Source organism: Dipteris shenzhenensis, chromosome 17, assembly GCF_047967505.1.
Source record: "Dipteris shenzhenensis isolate YYH24624 ecotype China chromosome 17, Dip_SZ_1.0, whole genome shotgun sequence".
NCBI classification, from domain to species: Eukaryota; Viridiplantae; Streptophyta; class Polypodiopsida; order Gleicheniales; family Dipteridaceae; genus Dipteris; species Dipteris shenzhenensis.
The window spans coordinates 35,697,446-35,709,390 of NC_141612.1; positions in this window are offsets into that span (position 1 = coordinate 35,697,446).

Consider the following 11,945-nt stretch of genomic DNA (forward strand, 5'->3'; position numbering starts at 1 on the left):
GTATGCGCTTAGGATGGTCTTCATCTTGAACTTCCAGAGTGGATAGTTAGAGCCGTCCAACTTTTCGCTTTCGCCGAACGGTGGGATTCGCAATCTTGCGGGTTGGGCCATCTCTCACAATCTGCTCGCAAACAGAAACACACTACCAAATCTTCTTGCTAGAGTCCAGGCTCTGATACCATGTAAGAAAACAATACAACGCATGTGCTCAACAGATAACAGGATCTCGTATGCAAGAGAGAAAACAGATAGTATGGAGAATAAAAAATTTGATTATTGTAGAACTGATACAATAGATGGCGCTGCCTCCCAACCATGCGCTCCTGTGAAAGAAGCTTCAATGGCAAGCTGGAAATAGTAGAAGACGGAGGCTGGATGCTAAGGAATTAGGGTTGCTGTAGCCAGTGATGAAATGGGCTTCACGGGCTTGCTCTTATTTAGCCACCACAAGTAGTCGGTTAGAGCCAATTGGGTGGCCGACCCAATCTGCCCAAAATGGTCAACTTGGGGTCGGTCCCAAAATAGGCCACCGACCACACAATAGAACCGGTGCGTAAAATAGAACAACTCACCTACGGTGTCTGTTCGGCCCAGAGCCATCCGGGATCATCTGAGGCTCCAAATGGGCCCCGCAACTCGAGAGTGGACTACCCCAGAAAATGCTCTGTCTACCCTCAATGTGGTCAGTCATGGGATGCCTTCCGGCACTTGCATGTAGCCTAGTTGGCGGTGTGCCAACTCTATCTGAAGCCGTCCAGCCATCAGGCCACACATGGCCCCCATTTGGTGTCCAAACCAGGACCTACCAGATAACCGAGCTACTCAAATGCCTTCTCCTCATATGGGGGGCTTATAATTAGAGTTAGCTGGTTCCTGTGTAGTTACACGAGAGTGGAGCATTGATATCTAACAATAGTTGTCTCTCATAGCATAATCGTGCAAGGTACAAGGGAGTTCCCTGCGGTTGCATCTTAGCAAATTTTCCCTTGAGGATCCTGTAGTGGGTTCTTGTGTGTCTACCCCATTTTTAGAGTCAAGTTCTTATGGCGCTACTGTGGCCCTTTCCCTAGATGACATTACAAGATGCTTGGCATTAATAGGATATTTATCAAGGTAGCGACCTCTTGGGGACCCACCTGGGGTGGTACTTCCATTTCCCCTTGGTTGTATTGCATCTTCACAAACTAGATATCCTTGGTTGCACAACTTGAACCTTCATTGCTGTAGGGAGTGGGTGGAGAGGCAAAGTTGCACAATGGATCTGATATTCCATGGACCATGAGGTTGAGGTTGGGAGTGCATCTTTTGGATGCCAATAGGATCTCTCCCCTTGGGATGTACTAACCTTCGGTAAGATGCATGGGATGGTTGTTGATTAGTTGAGCCATGGATCTAGAGCTGCCAAGTTATTACATTATTGCATGGATGTTGTTGTCACTTGAATAGTAGCTAAAGTGGATGAAGAAGCTTTCACTAATGCTAGGGGACTCATGGAAGCTTTCACTGATGCTAGGGGACTCATGGACTTCTTGGTGGGTATCTAGGTCGCAGAAGGCACTAGATCTGAGGCTTTATTGTCGATTGAAAATGAGGTGTAGCCATCGTTGATGAGACTCACGGTGTGTTCCCGCCAATCAATTTGGAAGTTGATCGCAAGTCCTTCTGAGGATCACCTGTTTGTCCATAACACGTGCAGGCATAACAAAGCATCCTCTAGACACGTTGTGGTTATTAACTAATATATGAAATTCAATACAACCAGCTATCATAGGAGAAATTTTTTTGCTAATAGTGTGTACCATGACAGGCATGGGTTTTAGGGTTACCTTAAACTTTAGGATCAGGGTGCACATCTTGTATGAAACCAAATTATGGGTTGCACCAAGATCAATGAAGGATTTTGTAGATCAAATAGTATTCCTAATGGAAGTCTGCTTGTACCCTAGCAGGGGCAATAGTCAGTTCCTCCATGGGGTTTAACCTCTCCACGGACGCATTGTAGATTGTTATTAGCCTTAAGTTCTTTGCTTAGCTTGCCACGATCGAGCCTCCTCTATCGCTTGCCAATTCATTCAAGCAACTTCTTTAAGTTTATTGCCATTGATATAACCATCCATTTCAATACCATCAAGGGTTGCATGTTCTTGAGGTTGCGATTGAACCACTTTTTGTGGCATAGCTTTTAAACCTTAATGCCATAGGCCCCTCCCAACCTTGTTTTACCAAGCCTTTCAAGATCAATTAGCCATTCTGGAATTGGCTCTTCTAATAATCAATCTCTAAGTGCTACTCTAAGGCTTGGAACAACAAATACCATAGGCATCACTTCTTCTACTCAAATGCTAGGCTAAAGGGCATGTAGTTGGTAGTGACCTTATATGCCGTGTGGTATGGCCAAAGTACTACGGTCAGTTTATGCTCTCAGTCATTGCGACTGGCCTCAACCATGTAGGTCATCATGCGACACAAGACCTTATTTGAGCTTTGGCTTAGCCATTTTCTTTGGAATAATATGGTGTGGACTTTAGATGAACTATGTGGAACTCACTCATCAATATATGGGTCATGATGTTATCAAAGTGTGTTCCCCTATCTCTAATGATTTCCAATGCGAGGACAAAGTGGGATATTATGCTCTCATATAGGAACTAAGCAATTGTTCTTGCATCAACTTTCCTTGTGGCCTTAGCTTCTTCCCACTTGGTAAAATAATCCATGGACACTATAATATAATGGGCCTGGGTACCTTTTGCAGTTGGAATAATGGGACCTATGAAATCAATTACCCACTTTTCGATGGGCTGGTCTGTAAGGACTCTTGTCAGAAGCATGTTATCTTGACTATGGGGTATGGAGGGTCGTTGGCAAGAATCTCATCATTTAACAAACTCCGTAGCATCTGCAAAGAGCATAGGCCAACATAACCTGGCTTGCAATACCTTATGGGCCATAAGATCTTCAAAAAGATGATTGCCCAAAATGCTTGAATGAGATTCATCCAAAACCTACACGAATTCATCCTCTCCAACACAACAATGCATTATACCATCCTTCCCTACTTGATAGAGTTTTCCAACTATTAACTGATATGGAGCCGCATCCTTGATAAGCTTCCTAGCCTTGTACTTGTTAAGGGCCTTGTCTTGGGGAAACCCATTGGGTAAGAAGTGTCTAATCTCCTATGCCCATTCTCCTAGATCAACCAAGAAACTATGGGGCATCTGCAAGATCATCCTCAACTCCTATTGCTAGTTCTCCATAGGAATGTGAGACATATGATCGGCCATGAAATTGATGTTGGGAATGAGCGGGAGAAAAGAGATGCATCATGACAAGAGTTGAGAACACAAGACGAATCCAAAAGTGTGTTCTATTGATTGTGAGAGAGAAGCCTCTTATTTATAGAGTGGGAGAGAGGGTGTCCTAGATCATAGGCACCTCTCCTACATCAAAGGCAATCAACCCTACATCATAGGGATATCCTAAATAATTGGCACGTCCTAGAGAGGGTGACTTCTACTACATCATCACCTATGCCATGGTCCTAGATAGTACTAAGTGTGTGTGTGCGTGTGTGTGAGAGAGAGAGAGAAACAGAGAGAGAGAGAGAGAGAGAGAGAGAGAGAGAGAGAGAGAGAGAGAGAGAGAGAGAGAGAGAGAGAGAGAGACTACTACTAGATGCACACATGCACCTTAGAGCAAGCCCTTGACCACAAATATCCCAACATACCCTCCCTCAAGGATACATCTAGTCACATAGTTTCACAAGCCATCTCATGGTGGTCAAGGATAAATCTATGGCTAGGATCTCATGCTAGCAAGGGTGTCCAAGGGTCAAGCTTTACAAGAATGAGTAGACCCCCCCAAATGGTTATCTCCCTTGCATATGTACAAGGATAGTCTTAGGCCTTTGTGTGGACCTAGTTTCTCATGTCTGCAAGAGGTACCATGGAGACAAAGACATATCACATGGCCTACATCATATGGTGACCAGAGGTGATTTACAAAGGCTAAACATATAACCATAACATTCTTTTTGGAGTACTACTCTAGGAAGAAAACCTCAAAATTGACTACATGACTCCAAGTGATGACAAAAGGTCAAAGATGTTGGACTTTAGAAGGCACAATCTTTTTATCTTTCTCTACCACAAAATTCATTTCTTCATTTTCTGATGCTACCACAAAATTTGATACTTCATTTGCTGATGGAGTTCTTTCTTCAACCATATTTGCCTTGACTTTCTTCTTTTCATTGCAAACCTTCTTAGAGTGATTATTTTTGCAACAGTAAGTGCAAGGATTGATCCTATAGCAATCTTTGTCAAGGTGATTGGTCTTTCCACAATGCTTGCATGCTTTGTACTTGCCCTTTAACGAGAAGTTCATAGTACGTGCTTGAGTTTGACCTTCTACCTTCCTTGAATTCTTCTTTCTCTCTTCTTCTTATAGAGCAGTATTGATGCTCTCTAGTGTTGGTTGGGGAAGGTTCTTCAAAGTAGTCACAATGTAGTCAAATCCTTGAGGCATATTCTTCAAGAGCATAGCCATTGCATCATCTTCAATGATTGGAGAGTTGACTGAGGCCAATTGTGTCATAAGACTCCTCATAGTTTTGACATGAGATGCAACAGAGTCTCCATCCATCTTAAGTTCAAAGAACTAAATCTTCAAAGTCAATTTAGAATTATGAGAGCTAGCACCAAATAGTACATCTAACTTATGCCAAGCCTCAGAAGGAGATTCCAAATCTGAAATATGATTAACATAATCATCTCCCAAACCTAATGCAATGATTGCATAGGCTTTCTCTAACCTTTTAGCATTTGCTGGTGTTATTGAAGTAGAGTCACTTACCTTCCCTTTTCCTTTGGTTGTAGAGCATTCACCCTCTTGTGATGACTGATTCCCTGGCTTGACTAAATCCCACAAATTCTCCTTCATTGGTACAAATTTAATTTCATTTTCTAAGTATGGAAGCCTTGGCCATTGAATTTATCTATCTTAAAGGTAGCCATGAGAGAGTCTTACATTTATGTATAGGCAGTCTCTTACAAATGGCTGAAAATATCAACCATACAAGTGCATCATACAAGTGCATACTGTAAGCAATGAAATCCGAGAATCCTAATATTTTTTCCTATTTATAATAATATGGCTTTTTTTTCACAAGCTTTGTCACTTTCCTATTGACGTATCTAGGAACTACTTTCTTCTGCTTCCCTTTTTCTTTCACATATCTAGAATTAGAAGAGAAACAAGAGCTAGGCATTGTGAACAATCATTACTAACTGGAAGTTTACTGTCCATAAATCATTTTTAACACTCTTATAAGCTTGCATCAAGCATTCAAAGACAACAAGACTACCCAAAACTAGGCCAAAACTATAGTATAAAAATAGAGACAACAAGACTGCCCAAAACTAGGCCAAAACTATAGTATAAAAATAGAGAAACATGGAAGCCAAAATTTGCACTGATAGAGTCAGCTTTTAGAGGGCTTTTATCATAGAAATGAAGCTCTATTACCAACAATTGTCCACCAGGAAGCATAGGCAAAATGTTGGGCAGATTCGTCTGGGGCAAAAGCTTGAAAGTTGATTGGTTTTACTCTAATTTCTCCTCTATCTATGGACTAAATGGGCTCAAAATTAAATAGCAAGTAGCTGATAAAGTCACCCAGCTATGACAAAGAGGGTTTTTCAAATAGTTGAGAAAACAGGTGGAATTTTATGAAATGTCATCGAGTAAAGAAGTTGTTGGCACAGGCAGTAGGAGCAACGACTCCCGAATTCCTTCTAGCCAAAAGTTTGCCCCATCAAGAGGGTGCTTAGGCTTAGAGGGCTTGGGAAATGGTGCAGAGTAGAGGGAGAACAAGATTAAGTAAAAATCAAGCAGAGTGTAGGAAATGAGAGAGAAGGTGGAGAGTGAAGAAGAAGATGATGAGGTGGCAACTAGGAGGCTAGAGACTTCACTAGAACCTAGTGCTTTGATACCACATGTTGGGAATGAGTGGGAGAGAAGAGATGCATCATGACAAGAGTTGAGAACACTAGAAGAATCCAAAAGTGTGTTCTATTGATTGTGAGAGAGAAGATGTGTTGTCTCGATGCTGACTCATGTGTTGTGGGGATGTTGAAGGGATGCCATTGGAGCCTCCACTCCGAGCTACTTCCTTGTGAGAGTAATGCAAGCACGAGCCATCCACTTGTGTCATGCAAGCAGCCTCCATATTGTCGCAGTGTGTTTTCATGAGAGAAAGAGGGAAGGGGGCGAGGGGAGAAGAGAGGAGAGAGGGGAGGGAGAAGGAGAAGGGAAAGAGAGAGTGAAGGGGGATGGAGTGGCAAATACAAAGGCACTACACAATAGACAAGATAACACCCAAAGACACTCTTAAAAGAGAAGAGGGAGCTTGTATTCCAAACTTGTACATACAACAATTCAAAAGACCAAAGTCAACCATTTGGTATTTTATACATGTCACCTTTGAAGGGAGGGCCAACCCTTTTCCCCTTTCTTTACATTTTAAAGGCTCTTGGGCTCATAGATTGCCAAGGCATTTTTGCTATCCTTTCCATCTCTCCCTTAGTGTTCCACTCTTGTGTGTCAGAAATAGCACTTGTGTTAACCATATAAAAGCGCTAAATAGCACTTGTGTTAGCCTAGAGCCAAGTCCATCATCGTTCCATTGGCATGTACAAGGGGTGGATCCAACGATCGACGTGGGAACTACGATAGTACCACCAAAATCACTCCATTTTGAGGAAGGGGATGTGCTAGAGAGGCTATAGACCGGTGTCAGTGTCGGTTAGTGGAATTGGAGCATTGGGGGCAAGGTGGTAACCTCCTCTCGTGCGCTTTGGATGTGTGCGTCGCTAGTCATTGAAGGACTGGGTGATGAACTGCGTGAGTGGGCGCACCTCCAAGATTTCATAGAGGTGGAGGTGGGAGCATTCGAGTTGCTGCTTCCAATGGTGCATGAGTGCACTATCTGGCAGTTCTTGGAATGATTGCAGGTCGGGATGCCATTGTACATTTTTGGGCGGAGAGGAGGGAGGAGCTTGAGAAACCTCATCATATTCAATTGGTATGGGTTCCTCCTCTGCTATGCCTGTGGGTGTTGTATCGATGGGTGTCTTTATAAAATTGGCTTCCTTGAGCAATGTGTTGAGGGCCTCTTTTGGGAGGTCGACCGAAGTAGTAGATGAGATGGAGGGGGAGGTCTTGTGTTGTGCGGTGGTGGTGTTAGAGGTATTGGAAGAATATTTAGGTAGATTGGTGCAAGGAAGGGGGGTGGGGGAGGTTGGGTGGCTTGTTGGGTGGGTTGGGCAAGATCTAGAGGAGGTGGTTGTGGAATTTCAGTAGGGGGGGCGGTTGAATTAAATATTGAAATGGATTCTTGGCCTTCCTCCTCAGCTACTTCCTCAGGATATTGAGGTAGGTCTGGGACAAAGAGAAAATCCCAACTACACCATCCAGAAGATGGTGTTAGAACTAGATCTTGGTTTATCTAGTATACCAACAATGCTTTAGAATAGGTACCAGAGTAGGTACCCACTCAGTAGGAGGAGTGAAGTCACAAAGTCATGAACTGAGTGATGAGAGAACTTCTCACCAACCACAGGGGCAACCACCTGAGGCCCAGGACAACAAAATGTAATGGCATGGACTGTCCATATACACGAGCCAAGAGAAGCACCTTTTGATAAAGTCAATCACCTAATTTGGCTAGAAGGATGAGTTCCTTGTGAAACTATCTAGCATACTAAAAGCTAAGATGATGAGCACTAGTCAATGACATCATAGACTTGCAAGAGCTGGTGCCAAGAGGAAAGATCAGAGTGGATGATGGCACCATGAAGCACTGCCAACCATTACTTTCTTGCCACCCTTAAAAAACATCTACCAAACAACCATAAAGAAAAATTGCATACATGCCTCAAGATAATATTAAACCTTACAAATAATGAACCAAACCTTGACAACAAATTTTTGCCGTAGACCAAATGAATTCTCCTAATTAATTAGAGTATCCATTTCAAATTCACCCAATACATTGAATAGTAATAATGCAAAATGAATCACAACAACATGCACCAACCTAGTTATAAAAGGAGAGAGTCTTCTATTGAATGACCAAGGAACTCAAAATCTTCTCTTTTCCCTTCAAATAGTATACAAAATTGTATATTATATTATAGTCTCATATATTAATGAAAGAGACGTTCAAATAGTTAATTAAATTTCAATGAGAGAATGAAAACTCCTTTCGACAAGCAAGACCATCTTATATGCTCATCCCTTCTCCCTCTCCTCTCCCCTCTTCCTCTTCCCCCTTTCTCGCATGGAGACAGATTGCAACAATGTGAAAGCCACTCGAGTGACACTTGCGGGTGACTTGTGCCACTCTTGAAGCGATGGCTCATCAACTGCCTCATGGTGGCCATCACTACTTTGCCCTTTCTATCTTCTATTATCTCTCCAGCAGCCGTGATTTGATAGGAGAGGTCCTCATCTAGGTAAGGAGGACTGATGGTAGTGGCAGAGTCAGAGCGAGTGGAAGCTGTGCGAGTGCTTCCAGAGCGAGGAGTAGCAGTGGGAGTAGGAGAGGGCAAGGGACCTGACTGCAACTGTGTTGAGAGTTGTGGTGCCATGAGCACATGTAGAGCAAAGGTATGAGCAAAGGGTAAGCTGCCACATGGCATGGAGGAGATATCCCACATGTGAGCAAGCAAAATGGATGTAAGTACCCTCACCTATAAAAGGGAGGTTCATTTGAAGTAATATCAATCAAGCACTTTGCACTATCTCAAGATTCTCTTTATGAGTCCAAGCTAATCTATCTTGAAACCTAATTGACTTGAGGTACATGTCATGAGCACTCTCTTCATCATGTTTCCACATAGGTTCCATCCACCTTAGAGCGTTCCATAGATCCTGAGGCACACATGTTTTGTCATGGTATCAGAGCATAGGTTTAGCTCTCCTAGTTTAGCTCATTAGTAGTTCACTAGGATTGCTTCCATTCCTAGCTTAGTTGTAGGCATGTCTTAGGAGCTCATGTTTTTTCTCCTAGGTTACTTTTAGTTTTAGATTGAAAGAATTCCGTCCATTGAATGAAAATTCCATTCATTGCTTTGAGATATTTCCGTCATTCCTGATGAGAGAGAGAGAGAGAGAGAATTCATTTCTTTTAGAGATCGATTTTGTGAGGAGTTCTTCTTCTTCTTCTTCTTAGAGAGAGCTTGTGAGAAAGAGAGTCTCTGATTGTTCAGTTTGTTGAAAGCTTTGAGAAAAATTTCCTATCTATTGTCATTCTAGTGCTCCAAATCGACTAGTCGACCGGTCAGCTTCTAGCCTTGAAGCCACCAAGAGCTATCTCTACAAGCTCAATCTTCACAGACTAGCCTCCATGGTCGTCTAGCCCCAGTAGCGACTTCTATTGTAGCACACATCCACGAGCTACTGCAGAAGGTTGACTCCAACCTCCAAAGGCCAGCAGAAGAATCCTTCTACACTCCAACGCCTCCATCGATGACGAGCTGGTGGCTTACATGAATCTGCCATCAGTTGAGTAGGCTTTTCATGCAAATACAATACGCTTGCCTTGGGCTTGGTCCTACTGCAGTGAAGGGTGCTCCTCAATGACCACGGCTCCTGCAACTCTAAAAGCCAGTGCAACCCCAGCCCGAATCTGTAGCAACAGCAGCGACCATAGCTTCAGCGCCATCTAAGAGCCCTCGACAAGCCTCTATAGACGCTGCAAGCCACCTATACGACGAACAGCTAGCCGCACGGCTCACTGGCCTCAGCACACGGACGCCGACTGTCTTCAATGAACGTAGCGCGCCATCTACAACCCTCACAAACTCTAGCAAGGTGCAGCACTACAGCCTCCTTCAGTGCCAACGGTGTCGCCAAAGTCTCACGAGCTTCAACGGCCTCTACAAACTATGGCTATAACGATAGCCCGACTGCAGCTTCTCCATCGAATAGTCCACGGCACTCGACGGCCGGCAGCCAACCATCCTCAAACTACAACCAGAAAACTCTTGCAAGGCCAATCTTCCAGACTCGACTCCATCACGGGCCTCCTCCAAACGTAGAACCTGCGAATGGCGCAGCGTCTTTAAAACCTCCGTCGCCACGCCCACGCCTCCGACGTCGATGCAGAGAAGCAGAGATTTCCTTCTTCTCTAAGGTTTAGTAACCTTAAGACACGTGGAAAGATAGGAACTAACCATGGTTAACTGACTTGGACCTTGGTTAAGTATGCCTTGGGTTAAGTTACTGGCTAGAGTAAAGTTACTATGGTTAGGTTATTGGAGTTAGGTTAAGTTCCTACCACATGGCATAGGGCCCCTTGCCAAGCACAGTTCTGCAAGCAGCATATGAATGCTTATGCCACATCATCAAGGCCCCCTCTTCTTCACAAAAACCTTCAACAAGCCATAACTTGCAATCCAGGAAGAATGTGGACATGCTCCAAAAATGAAAAGTGATCGTCTTTTCGAGCTCTACATGCCTGTCATGTCAGAATCATTGTATGCAATTAGACACTGCCAATATTGAAAGAAATCAATTGGTAAGACCTTTGCAACAAATGAAAAAGCAACGCATGAATGTAGAAAGCATGCCAAAAGCACAAGTGCATGAGATGACCATAGCAGAAAGCATGGCATCCACACACAAAGCATCAAGGCACATGGAAAAACAAAGCATCATGCAGGTAGCTACACCAAACAAAGAAGCAAACGTATCGTCATCAAGCCATGAGCCAAAAGGTGACATAAATGGAATGTATTAAGAAGCAAATACCTTGCCAACCTTGCCTATATTTTGTAAATCAAGCCTGACCACCTGAGAGTAGCTATGAAAGCACCCAGGGGAGGTATTGATATGTAAACCACACTTTACCACCTTAAGTAGCAATGCAAGCACTAAGGGGAGGTGATGGAATGTAACTCACATCTGACCACCTTGCAGTAGCCAAAGGATCATGGCACCAAGGGGAGGTGTTGAGAGTTGTGGTGCCATGAGCACATGGAGAGCAAAGGTATGAGCAAAGGGTAAGCTACCACATGGCATGGAGGAGATATCCCACATGTGAGCAAGCAAAATGGATGTAAGTACCCTCACCTATAAAAGGGAGGTTCATTTGAAGTAATATCAATCAAGCACTTTGCACTATCTCAAGATTCTCTTTATGAGTCCAAGCTAATCTATCTTGGAACCTAATTGACTTGAGGTACATGTCATGAGCACTCTCTTCATCATGTTTCCACATAGGTTCCATCCACCTTAGAGCGTTCCATAGATCCTGAGGCACACATGTTTTGTCAAACTGTGTCTCGGGACCAAGTGGAGACCTGTAGGGATGTGAGTGTATTGACTCGTCTACATCTCCCGAGTCAGCACAACATAAGCGGCCCCTCCTACTTTTCCTTCCCTTATGAGAGGCACGTGCAGGTGATGACCCCTCGGTTGAAGGGGCACGAGGGGACGGCTGGGCAGTAGGTCCAGTCATCGCTGTAGGAGAGGGAATGGTTGAGGTCCTCTGAGATAGTAGAGAGAAGAATCTCGCTGCCTCCTCATCGGTCATCTGTGCTACAAACTCATCGAGACTCCTGACAAAGCCATGTGCTACTAGCAAAGGAGTTCCCCGAGGGGTAGTCGCAGTGCTAGGTCCGAGAGGAGCTGGACCAAGGGTAGTCACAGTGCTACGTTCGAGTGGAGCCAGACGAGGGGTAGTCCCCTCATGTGTCGCCTAAGAGGAATCAAAGTCCTCTGGAGCATAGAGATCGTGATGTCTCCTCTTGAAAGGCTGTTCGTACTTGTCGGACGTGCGACGTGATCCCACGTCTAACATAGACACAAATACGAAAACAAAAAACAAGAAACAAACATAAGCATAGGCATAGGCATAGGCATAGGCAAATACATAT